The following is a 13,449-nucleotide window of genomic DNA, read 5'->3' on the forward strand; positions in this document are numbered from 1 at the left end:
GCAGCGTTATTCATAATAGCCAGAAAGTGGTAACAACCCAAATGGCCATCAACAGACGAACGGATAAACAAAATGTTGCATATCCATACTATGGCATATTCTTTAGCCACAAAAAGAAATTAAGTACTGATGCATGCTACAACAAGTATGGACCTTGAAAACATTATGCTAAGGGGAAGAAACCAGACAAAAAGACCATGTATTGGGACTTCCCTGGTGGTCCAGCTGTGCTCCCAATGCAGGGGGCCTGGGTTCTATCCCTGGTCAGGGTTCTATCCCTGGTCAGGGAACTAGATCCCACATGCCACAACTAAGAGTTCACATGCTGCAACTAAAGATCTCACGTGCCACAACTAAGACCCAGGGCAGCCAAATTAAAAACACAAAAAACCACAAAATGTCTAGAAGAGGCAAATCCATAGAGACAGAAAACAGATTGGTGGCTGCTAGAGGAGTGGGTGTGGGGAGTGTGTATTAATTGGTATGAAGTTCTGTTTGGGGACCATGAAAATATTCTGGAATTATTATAGATATCGGTGATAGTTGCGCCACCTTGTGAGTATACTAAAAATCACTAAAGTGTATACTTTGAAGTGATGAATTTTAGGGTATGTGAATTTTTCTCTCTTATGTGTATGTACTACGGCTGCACAGTGTACGCATAGAGTTAACAGTTGTTGCTGACATTGGCCCATTCTTGCTCAAGATCTTCATATATAAGCAAGAAATGGTCTTTACTAAGGGCTGTAACCTCTCTGACATTTTAAGTGTGTGTCCCTAAATACAGAAAGAAAGCTCGTGTATTCTTGCACTAATTTACCCACTAGCTCAGAGCACTATCTGCTCACAGACCTAAAACCATCTTGCATGCCAGGAGATCTCGGGTTTATCTGTGGGCCACAAGTCTCAATATTCACATGCATGGATGTCATATGACTTAAATTACTATTGAGGATGAATTAAAGTCTGCTAGTTATTTTTTTAAAAAAAGAGTCTTTAGCAGCAATACAAAAGGAGTCTGATCAAAAGTATATAGCCTAGGGACTTCCCTGGTGGTCCAGTGGGTAAGACTCCATGCTCCCAATGCAGGGGGCCCAGGTTCAATCCCTGGTCGGGGAACTAGATCCCACATACCTCAACTAAGAGTTTGCATGCTGCAGCTAAGAAGTCCACATGTCGAAGCTAAAGATCCCACATGCCGCAACTAAGAGCCGGGGCAGCCAAAATAAATAAATAAATATTTTTTTAAAAAAGTATATAGCCTAGTGCTACCTGTTAACACATTTTGATCTGACTTGAAAATCTAATCAGAATACCTAAATTATTGTCAGGACCTATTAAGTGAAGGCATATTCCAATCCTGACACCATATGTGTATCTACATGGTAGTTCTCAGCTTCACACTTGTGGTTTCTTCAAAGAAAAAGAACGTCAGCAGAACTAGGTCCAGGGTCTTTCTAGTGGACAGAGTTTATCAGTTCCTCTGACTTGGATGGGGCAGATAATCAGACAGCCCCTGAGAACTATACTCCAAAGGTAGCTACAGAAAATTAATGCAAGCTTCCGTCCATATCAATCTGTGCCTCTCTCCTCAAGTTGTGGTCACTGTTCTCATCAGTGAGAGCTGTGACTCATCTTTTACCAACAGTGATTCTACCAGGCTTGGGCAGTTCCATAGTGGGAAAGAAGTACATTCGAGTAGCATTATTGGAAAGACAACTAGGAGGAGTAACTGTATCAGATTAAGTGATAAATATATAGTCGTCCCTTGGTATCGAGGGGATTGGTTCCAGGACCCCCTGCGGATACCAAACTCCATGATGTTCAAGTCCCTTATACAAAGCAGTGTAGTACAGTCAGCCCTCCCTATCCACAGTTTGCACGTCCTGAGGTGGGTTGAATCCAGGTGCAGCGCGCCGTCCATACTAAGGGTTGACTGAATAATGTGTGTATAAGTGTCAGGAACTCTACCTTGGGGTGGGGGCAATATCAGGGTGGAGTTTAGAGTGAAATCACATGAGGAAGAGGCTGTTGTGAAGTCCAAGAGAAATAGAATGAGCCACAAACGTAGTCTTAAGTTATCTAGTAGCCACATTAAAAAGTAAAAGAGAAACAGGTAAAACAAATGTTAATATATATTAAATATATATATATATATACATATTTAATATATGCAAATATATTCAACATGTAACTAATATAACAAAATTAGGTGTTTTACATTTTTTCATACTAAGTCTTTGAGATCTGGTGTGTATTTTACCTTCACAGCTCACCTCAGTTTTGATAAGCCACATTTTAAATGCTCAATAGCCACACGTAGCAAGGGACTACTGTATTGGACAGCACAGCTTCGGAGCATCTCAGTTATGGTGGTATTAATAAAAGCAGCACTTAGTGAGAATCTATTTGTATGACATTGTTCTAAGCTCTTTAGATGTATTAACTTAGTTAATCCACACGACAACCCTATGAAATAGGTACTATTTTTTCCCTGTTTTACAAATGAGGAAACTGGGTTCACAGAGGTTAACTCACTTGCCTGAAGTTACAGCCAGGGTGGTTCCAGAACTCATGCTTTTAGTTACTCTGTTCCCTGGGGCGTGCCTACTATCCTCTCTGGAATATGATCTGATGAGTAGTAATAAACCAAGTACTGCTCTCTTGGGGATTCTTTTTACCTCATCTGCCTATAGTTTTGATGGAGAAGGAGCTGGATAAGATGAAGCCATGAATTCCAGGAAGTGCTCAATGTGTGACATCAACTCAGAAAATCCCCGAGATTCCTTAATCTCCACAACCCTGCTTTAGCCCTTTACAAATATTTCACAAACTGGTAATGGTCAAGGGTATGAACACAACGAAAACTTATGATCCTGATTACTTTCTTCTCCAATCATGCAATGACTTGCAAGGTTTGAAGTACAAATTTTCCTGGCAAATGATGCAATGGAAGCTAGGCACATTCACCTTTATTTCAACTTTAATAAACTCTTAAGCTTGTTTTTCCTTTTTCTACAGGTACAATTGAACTCAGTTTTCCTACATTTAGACAAAACTTCAGATTATTTATTGGCAGGCAGTAAATACTAGTCCTGCTAGTCAATAGTATCTAATGAAGTACTTTTTATGTTAAATATGGTATGCATCCCAAATATTGGATGTTCTCCTGTTTAAGACATACTTCCACTTTCCTTAACCAAAACTGACTAGACAAGGATTAGATGGTGAAGTTTACAGAAACCACCAAATAGAGAACATGTGGAAAGTTCTTTTCAGGTCACAAAGGGATTACAATTTGCAATAGACTTTTTCTTACCCACTTTCTCTAAGCAGAGGTTTGAACAAGGACTTTACATGCTGCTTAAAGATGTACCCATTTTTGATTTGGAGAGCTGAGCACATGCACTGGTCTCTAGTCCCTCCCACTAACATTAGAAGTGATTATCAAATATACCCATAGGGCAAAGAACAGGTAAGGAGAGCACAGCAGGTGTGTGAAAAAAGTTTTGGAATAAAAATTGTCTGGAAGAGTGAGCAGAACTAATTAAAAAAGAAACCTAAACCTGCAGGGGGTGGGGATGTCATTGAGAAGCTAGGTGAGTCACAGCAGAGAATGCTGGGAAGCTCAGGAAATGAAGATGCCATGGGCTATGGAAGGCAGCCGTGCCAGATACAACTAAGTGGGTATTGCCCGAGTCTGTAGATGGAACAGTTGGACCCAGTGTGTACTCCCCCACCCCAAGCAGCTAGGGGATCACCTGCCACCCAGCAGGAGACTAGGGGTTGACTTTGTGGAAGAGTTGAATCAAAGATGCTCCATACAGAAGAGTTGAAGCAAAGAGGCATTGTGGAGTTTGGGGGAAGAGATGCAATATTGGGATAAAAAGGGATCAGGTAAAATCGTATAGCCCTTTGCACTGCTGGGCTCTAAGAAGACCAGCAGCTAAGTGTACATCTTTGCCCCATCTTCCTCCCACAAGAAGACTGGATAATTCTTTTGTGGAAAAACTTAAAGAAACAGAGGAGCCTCAAACTAAAGAGCCCATTAATTAACACATCCCACCCTCTCATACAGAGCTTCCAACAGCTTTCTAAAGCCTTACACTTATAAATGGACAACAAAAGACACTTGAGAAAAGCCTCCAACATGAAAGGCAAAGACTGAAACAAACAGAAACAAAACAAAACTCAAGAAATAATGCAAGAACAAACAGAACAAAGAAAAACTATAATTAAGAGGCAGCTCATGTGGATGGGAATATGAAGCCAGGGAATGGGATAAGTTTTATCCTCTGATTTCATCATAAGAACCTAAGTGTCTTCTCTTAGTAGAAGGTTGCCATCCTACAACCTTAGAGAAATAGGCCAAGTAACAAACGGAGAAGCCACAAAAATAAATTCCAAGTTTCTTCACGTCTCTGCATCCCCATCTCCACTGCCATACTCCAAGGCAGCATAATCTCTCCCCTGGACCATGATAATAGGCCCCTAAAACCCAGAAGTTCTCTCTGCTTCAGACTCATCTCTGCCAAACAACACTACATAGAACACTGAGATGATATTAAAAAAAATGAATCTAACCATTTCAGGTCCCCAATTAAACACTCTCAAGGGCTTCCTATTGAACCTAGCATAAAAATCCAATCCCCTTGTGCTGGCCAACAAGGTCTTGTATCATCTGGTCTGTCTGCTTCTTCAGTCTCATCTCCTCCCACTCCACTTGCCCTTCCACCCATCCTTTCTCCTTTCCCACTTGCAATCACGTGCAGTTCTTCCTGTTCTTTGAACACAAGTTTCTTCTCACATCCATTTGCTCTGCCTAGAAGTTCCTGTATATGGCTACTTGTGTTGTTTAATTGTTTTGTCTGTCTCTTCCCCACTGTAATAGACGCTCCATGAGATCAAGTGCCACGACTATATTGTTTACCACTCTCATATCAGCATCTAGAAGAGTCCCTTATGTGTAGTATATGCCCAATAAATATTGAATAAATAAAATTGTAGTTTAAAATTCTCCAAGTTTCTGATGAATATAGACACAAAAATCTTCAACAAAATATTAGCAAGCCAAATCCAACAATACATTAAAAGGATCAAACATCATGATCAAGTGGGATCTATCCAGGGATGCAAGGATTTTTCAGTACCTGCAAATCAATGTGATACACCACATTAACAAATTGAATAAAAACCATATGATCGATTCTATACATAGAGTATCCTAAAGATGCTACCAGAAAACTACTGGAGCTAATCAATGAATTTGGTAAAGTAGCAGGGTACAAAATTAATACACAGGAATCTCTTGCATTCCTATACACTAATGATGAAAAATCTGAAAGAGAAATTAAGGAAACACTCCCATTTACCATTGCAACAAAAAGAATAAAATACCTAGGAATAAACCTGGCTAAGGAGGCAAAAAACTTGTACTCAGAAAACTATAAAACACTGATGTAAGATATCAAAGATGACATAAACAGATGCAGGAATATACCATGTTCTTGGATTGGAAGAATCAATATTGTGAAAATGATTATACTACCCAAAGCAATCTACAGATTCAGTGCAGTCCCTATCAAACTACCAATGGCATTCTTCACAGAATTAGAACAAAAAAATCTTACAATTCCTATGGAAACACAAAAGACCCTGAATAGCCAAAGCAGTCTTGAGAAAGAAAAACGGAGTTGGAGGAATCAAGCTCCCCGACTTCAAACTATACCATAAAGCTACAGTAATCAAGACAGTATGGAACTGGCACAAAAAGAGAAGTATAGATCAATGGTACAGGATAGAAAGCCCAGAGATAAACCCATGCACATATGGTCACCTAATTTACGACAAAGGAGGCAAGAACATATAATGGAGAAAAGACAGCCTCTTCAATAAGTGGTGCTGGGAAAACTGTACAGCTACATGTAAAAGAAAGAAATTAGAACCCTCCCTAACACCATACACAAAAATAAACTCAAAACGGATTAAAGACCTAAATGTAAGGCCAGACACTATAAAACTCTTAGAGGAAAACATAGGCAGAACACTCTATGACATAAATCACAGCAAGATCTTTTTTGACCCATCTCCTAGAGAAATGGAAATAAAAACAAAAATAAACAAATGGGACCTAATGAAACTTAAATACTTTTGCACAGCAAAGGAAACCATAAACAAGATGAAAAGACAACCCTCAGAATGGGAGAAAGTATTTGCAAATGAAGCAACTGACAAAGGATTAATCTTCAAAATTTACAAGCAGCTCATGCAGCTCAGTATCAAAAAAACAAACAACCCAATCCAAAAATGGGCAGAAGACCTAAATAGACATTTCTCCAAAGAAGATATACAGATTGCCAACAAACACATGAAAGGATGGCTCAACATCACTAATCATTAGAGAAATGCAAATCAAAACTACAATGAGGTATCACTTCACACCAGTCAGAATGGCCATCATCAAAAAATCTACAAACAAAAAATGCTAGAGAGGGTATGGAGAAAAGGGAACCCTCTTGCACTGTTGGTGGGAATGTAAATTGATACAGCCACTATGGAGAATAGTATGGAGGTTCCTTAAAAAACTGAAAATTGAACTACCATACGACCCAGCAATCCCACTACTGGGTATATACCCTGAGAGAACCATAATTCAAAAAGAGTCATGTACCACAATGTTCATTGCAGCTCTATTTACAATAGCCAGGACATGGAAGCAACCTAAGTCCATCTACAGATGAATGGATAAAGATGTGGCACATATATACAATGGAAAATTACTCAGCCATTAAAAGAAACGAAATTGAGTTGTCTGTAGTGAGGTGGATGGACCTAGAGTCTGTCATACAGAGTGAAGTAAGTCAGAAAGAGAAAAACAAATACCATATGCTAACACATATATATGGAATCTAAAAAAAAAAATCGTTCTGAAGAACCTAGGGGCAGGACAGGAATAAAGATGCAGACGTAGAGAATGGACTTGAGGACACGGGGAGTGGGAAGGGTAAGCTGAGATGAAGTGAGAGAGTGGCATTGACATATATACGCTACCAAATGTAAAATAGATAGCTAGTGGGAAGCAGCTGCATAGCACAGGGAGGTCAGCTTGGTGCTTTGTGACCACCTAGAAGGGTGGGACAGGGAGGGTGGGAGGGAGATGCAAGAGGGAGGGGATATAGGGATATATGTATGCGTATAGCTGATTCACTTTGTTATACAGCAGAAACTAACATAACAATGTAAAGCAATTATACCTCAATAAAGATGTTAAAAAAAAACACCCATATGATCATCTCATTAAATGCAGGAAAAGCTTTTGACAAAACTCAGTATCCATTTATGATAAATAAAAAAAGCTCTCTAGAAAGTAGGTATAGAGAAACATACCTCAAAATATAATAAAGGCCATATATGACAAAGCCAAAGCTACCATCATTCTCAACAGTGAAAAGCTGAAAGCATTTCCACTAAGATCAGGAACAAGACAAGGATGTCCAATCTCGCCACTCTTATTGAACATAGTTTTGGAAGTCCTAGCCACAGCAATCAGAGAAGAAAAAGAAATAAAAGGAATCCAAAATGGAATGGAAGAAGTAAAACTGTCACTGTTTGCAGATGACATACATAGAAAATATACATACTATACATGGAAAGTAAACATACGATACATAGAAAATCCTAAAGATGCCACCAGAAAACAACTAGAGCTCATCCAAGAATTCAGTAAAGGGGCTTCCCTGGTGGCGCAGTGGTTGAGAATCTGCCTGCCAATGCAGGGGACACGGGTTCGAACCCTGGTCTGGGAAGATCCCACATGACGCGGAGCAACTAGGCCCGTGAGCCACAATTACTGAGCCTGCGCATCTGGAGCCTGTGCTCCGCAACAAGAGAGGCCGCGATAATGAGAGGCCCCGCGCACTGCGATGAAGAGTGGCCCCCACTTGCCACAACTAGAGAAAGTCCTCACACAGAAACGAAGACCCAACACAGCCATAAATAAATAAAATAAATAAAATAGTGTTTAAAAAAAAAAAAAAAAAGACCTTCATTAAAAAAAAAAAAAAAAGAATTCAGTAAAGTTGCAGGACACAAAATTAATGCACAGAAATCCCTTGCATTCCTATACACTAACAACGAAAGATCAGAAAAGGAAATTAAGGGAACAATCCCATTTACCATTGCATCAAAAAGAGTAAAATACCTAGGAATAAACTTACCTAAGGAGGTAAAACATCTGTATTCAGAAAACCGTAAGACACAGATGAAAGAAATTGAAGACAACATAAACAGATGGAAATATGTACCATGTTCTTGGATTGGAAGAATTAATATTATTAAGATGACCATACTACCCAAGGCAATCTACAGATTTACTGCAATCCCTATTAAACTACCAATGGCATTTTTCACAGAACTAGAACAAATAATTTTAAAATTTGTGTGGAAACACAAAAGACCATGAATAGCCAATACAACCTTGATAAAGAAGAACAGAGCTGGAGCAATCACACTTCTTGACTTCAAACTATACTACAAAGCTACAGTAATCAAAGCTTTGGAACAGAACAGAGAGCCCATAAATGAAACCACACATGTATAGTCAATTAACCTATGACAAAGGAGGCAAGCATATACAATGGAGAGAAAACAGTCTCCTCAAAAAGTGGTGCTGGGAAAACTGGACAGCTACATGTAAAAGAATGAAATTAGAACATTCTCTAACACCATATACAAAAGTAAACTCAAAATGGATTAAAGACCTAAATGTAAGACCAGATACCATAAAATTCCAAGAGGCAAACATAGGCAGAACACTCTTTGCCATAAATCTTTGCAATATTTTTTTGGATCTGTCTCCTAAAGCAAAGGAAATAAAAGCAAAAATAAACAAATGGGACCTGATTAAACTTAAAAGCTCCTGCAGAGCAAAGGAAACCATTGAGAAAATAAAAAGACAACCTATGGAATGGGAAAAAATAATGGCAAATGATATGGCCAATTAGGAGTTAATATCCAAAACATATAAACAGCTGATACAACTCAAAGAAACAAACTCAATTAAAAAATGGGCAGAAGACTTGACTAGACATTTTTCAAAAGAGGACACGCAGATGGCCAACTGGTACATGAAAAGATGCTCAACATCGCTAATCATCAGGGAAATGCAAATTAAAACCACAATGAGGTATCACCTCACACCTGTCAGAATGGGTATCATCAAAAAGAACACAAATAACAAATGTTGAGGATGTGGAGAAAAGAGAACCCTCATACACTGTTGTTGGGAATGTAAACTGGTGCAGCTACTGTGGAAAACAGTATGGAGGTTTTAAAAAAAACTAAACATAGAATTACCATATGACCCAATGATTCTGCTCCTGGGTATATATCCACAAGAAACAAAAACACTAATTTGAAAAGATAAATGCACCCCAGTGTTCATAGCAGCATTATTTACAATTGCCAAGAAAGTAAAGTAAGTGCCCATCAACAGATGAGTGGATAAAGAAAATGTGGCATATATATATATACACACGCATATATATACACACATACACACACAATGGAATACTACTCAGTCATAAAAAAGAATGAAATTTTGCCATTTGCCATAACATGGATGAGCTTGGAGGGTATTATGCTAAGTGAAATAAGTCAGACAAAGACAAATACTGTATATCATTCACATGTGGAATCAAAAAATGCAACAAACTAGTGAATAAAAAAAAAAAAAGAAACAGACTCAGTTATAGAGAATAAACTAGTGGTTACCAGTGGGGAGAGGGAAATGGGGAGGGGCAAGATAGGGGTAGGGGATTAAGAGGTACAAACAATTATGTATAAAATGAGCTACAAGGATGTACTGTACAACACAGAATATAGCCAATATTTTATAGTAACTAGAAATGGAGTATAACTTAAAAACTGTAACCTACTATATTGTACACCTGTAACTTACATAATATTGTACATCAACTATACTTCAATTAAAAAAAGCTCAAAGTTTCAAAGGTAGATATGAAATGGTGTAAGACAAAAAAATATCGAACCATTATTTCCACCCAGAGATATCAAAACTTTACTGATGTTAGGGTCAACATTTCTCTTGACCAAAGTAGGTTTCAACGTGTGAAAAATTCTAACCTAGTGTATCAATGTCAATATCCTAGTTGTGACACTATGCTATAGTTTTGCAAGATGTTATTGAGGGATCTGGATAAAGGATACATGTGATCTCTCTATTATTTCTTACAATAACATGTGAATCTATAATTATCTTAAAAAAGTTTAATTAAAAAATTCTAGGGCTTCCCTGGTGGCGCAGTGGTTGAGAATCTGCCTGCTAATGCAGGGGACACGGGTTCGAGCCCTGGTCTGGGAAGATCCCACATGCCGCGGAGCGGCTGGGCCCGTGAGCCACAGCTGCTGAGCCTGCGCGTCTGGAGCCTGTGCCCCGCAGCGGGAGGGGCCGCGATAGTGAAAGGCCCGCGCACCGCAATGAAGAGCGGTCCCCGCACCGCGATGAAGAGTGGCCCCCACTTGCCGCAGCTAGGGAAAGCCCTCGCACGAACCGAAGACCCAGCACAGCCAAAAATAAATAAATAAATAAATAAAAATAAATAAATTAATTAAAAAAAATGTTAAAAAAAAAAATTCTAAAGGTAAGATAATTTGGTATTCATTCAGCCTTCTTATGTAATACCACCCCAAAATGTATTCGTCCACAGAACGTTCTGTGGTGCTGAACGCTCACTGATGGAACTTAGGGTAATAAAGGAAGTCTCCATTTCTGGTAGGTGATATATTTTTCCCGGAGCTGAGGACATCAGACTCTGTTCTTAAGCACACACAGCACCTGCCCATAGTCAGTGTTCAATAAATATTTATTCAATGAGCTAATTATTTCTGAGAATGCCAAAATGACATCCAGGCACAGGCTATGAACTCCTAACACTGCCTGTCACAGCACTTCAATGTGAAAAGACACCAGCACCACAGACAAGTCTGTAAATGACTCTGAACTGTTCACAAAGCACTTATTCTTAATAAGATGTCCAAAATGTACAGCTGACTCTTATCCACATTTATCTAGTTACTCAATTCTTCCATACAAGTTGTATTACGTAGTAAGGTAGAACGAAGAAATTACTGTCAGGCCATCTATAAAATCCTGTTCTTTAAATGGATATTGAAATAGTCCTAGTCTTACTGACAAATCAAGGCCCTTTCCAAAAATTGACTAGTTTGGGAAGGACATCTCCATCAGGATGTAATTAACCACATGAAGAGAACCTACTTGGCTTGTCAATTCTGGTAAAGGATGAAGTGTCTAAATCTCCAGGTTGTGTTTATTTTTCCATCTATTTAGAGAACAGTTAATGTATAAAATAGCATACTTTTCTACTCTATCATAATCCATTCAGCCAATCTCTATACTTAAGAAATGTTTTGGGGACTTACATCCTCTAAATATTCTAAAGAGTATTTTAAGTGTTTTAATTTCATTTCAATTATCATTTTATAAGTTACAATCTCTCCAAAGTTGCAAATTGAAATCAGCTACTTAAAACTGATATAAACCAAGTTCTTCTGAGCATTTTTCTTTTATCACTTATATAGTCAGGAATACTTCCTCCTTTACCTCGTGAAAGAGCAACTTAATTTTTCCCACAGGCTGTCTAAATTGAGTTCTAAACCAACTCGAGCAGCTGCTGCTCCTGAAGCTGATTAGTAAAACAAAGTATTCAGCGTAACACAGGAGTTGATTTAAACCGATAAAGAGCAGGAAACTCAGAGCTGAAGGAGAGCCCAGCTCCTGACATGGCCCATTGTTCCTTGGTACACTAAGGCACTCATCACGTTAGGTGACCCCGTATCTCATCTGGACTAAATACCAAAGCTGAATGCACCTATTTAAGGCAGATGAAGCCTCATCCTTGAATTTCCAGATCTAAATCACTGTGGTCCTTTCTTATTTATTTTCTAAATTGGCTGCTTTTATAAGAGTAACTGAAGAAACACAGGTTTCATACGGAGGCGGCAGTTGGGAGACTAGTGTATCCTCCTCGATTGTGTAGAAGAGAATCTTTGAAGTTTAAATTTAGCAGAAATAGAAGCCCTGCATATTAACGCTGTCCTCTGAATGAAAGAGACTAGATTTACAAATAAAGCCTAAAGGGATGGGGGAAGCCAAGCTTACGGTTTTCAAGCTATCCTTACTCAGCTATAGCATCAAAACACCGTGCAAAAGTGTTTTAAGTCAGTCAATTTTAGAACTTACCTATACGGATGAACTATAATATTTATCTTCTCCTAATTTTGGCATTGACCCTAATACTTAACGTCCATCAAAACTACCCCACCATTTTCTTCTTTTCAAAACCTCTGATTGCAGACCATATTCCATACTCAGCCACAGAACTAGGCCATGAAAAAAAAAAAAACCACCCCAAAACAATAAAGCAAAACAAATTCCCCTTTTTAAGGGAAAAAAATGTCAGTTTAGGGCATTTGGGGAACTATGAGGAATCCTTAAAGTTGATGTAGATTTCATGTGGTCCATTTGAAAACAGCCATATTTAAGGGAGATTTACCTTTAAATAAGCTCAGTTGTACCTTGCCACCATCACTAGTGCCCTGGCCATTCCAAATATTTTTTTACTCCTAAGAATGACAGAGAATGATATAAAACCCTGAAACACCATTTATCTCTTATATTTGCAGCTTCATTTACCCAAGAGTAATGACTCCTTCAAGTTACAAAACAAGATGGCAAAGTTATTTGGAAACTAGGCCACCTAAAACTTTGCAGTCCTATTTTTTGGAAAAAACGTTTTTTAGAGGGAAAAAAATCATGAGCAGATAAATAGAGCATTTATTTAGGACAGTGTGTGCAGGTTTGTAAGGTGTATGCAAGATAGCACCAGGAAACAATTCAAAAATAAAGCTAAGAAAACAATTTAATTCCCAACAGCATCAAAAGAGAATACTTAGAAATAAATTTAACAATGTAAAGTGCAAAACATACTCGAAAACTACAAAATATTTTCTAAAGAAATGAAAGATCTAAATAAATGGAAAAACTTCTCACACCTGTGGATTGGAAGACTTAACGTTAGGATGGCGGTACACCCCAAACTATAGATTCAACACAATCCCTATCAAAATCCCAGCTGACTTTAGACACTAAGCACCAAGCAAAAATCATTTAAAGAATGAGAAGTACTTGCACCTTGGAGTTACTTTTGGTTTGTAGATGAGGGTTTTTACAAACTCTGAAACAAAAAATCACTGCATCAGCCCCGGACTCTGCGCCTCCAGGGCTTTCTCAAGGTAGGTTTACTGAAAACCCACATAAAAGCCCTCATATGCAAACAAGGCCCACTCTGTAATATAACCTAGTCACTGCCAGCTTAATTTAGTGCAAACAGTGCTATATCCACCTGGAAA

The sequence above is a fragment of the Balaenoptera acutorostrata genome, chromosome 2 (genome assembly GCF_949987535.1).
Source record: "Balaenoptera acutorostrata chromosome 2, mBalAcu1.1, whole genome shotgun sequence".
In the NCBI taxonomy this organism is placed as follows: domain Eukaryota; kingdom Metazoa; phylum Chordata; class Mammalia; order Artiodactyla; family Balaenopteridae; genus Balaenoptera; species Balaenoptera acutorostrata.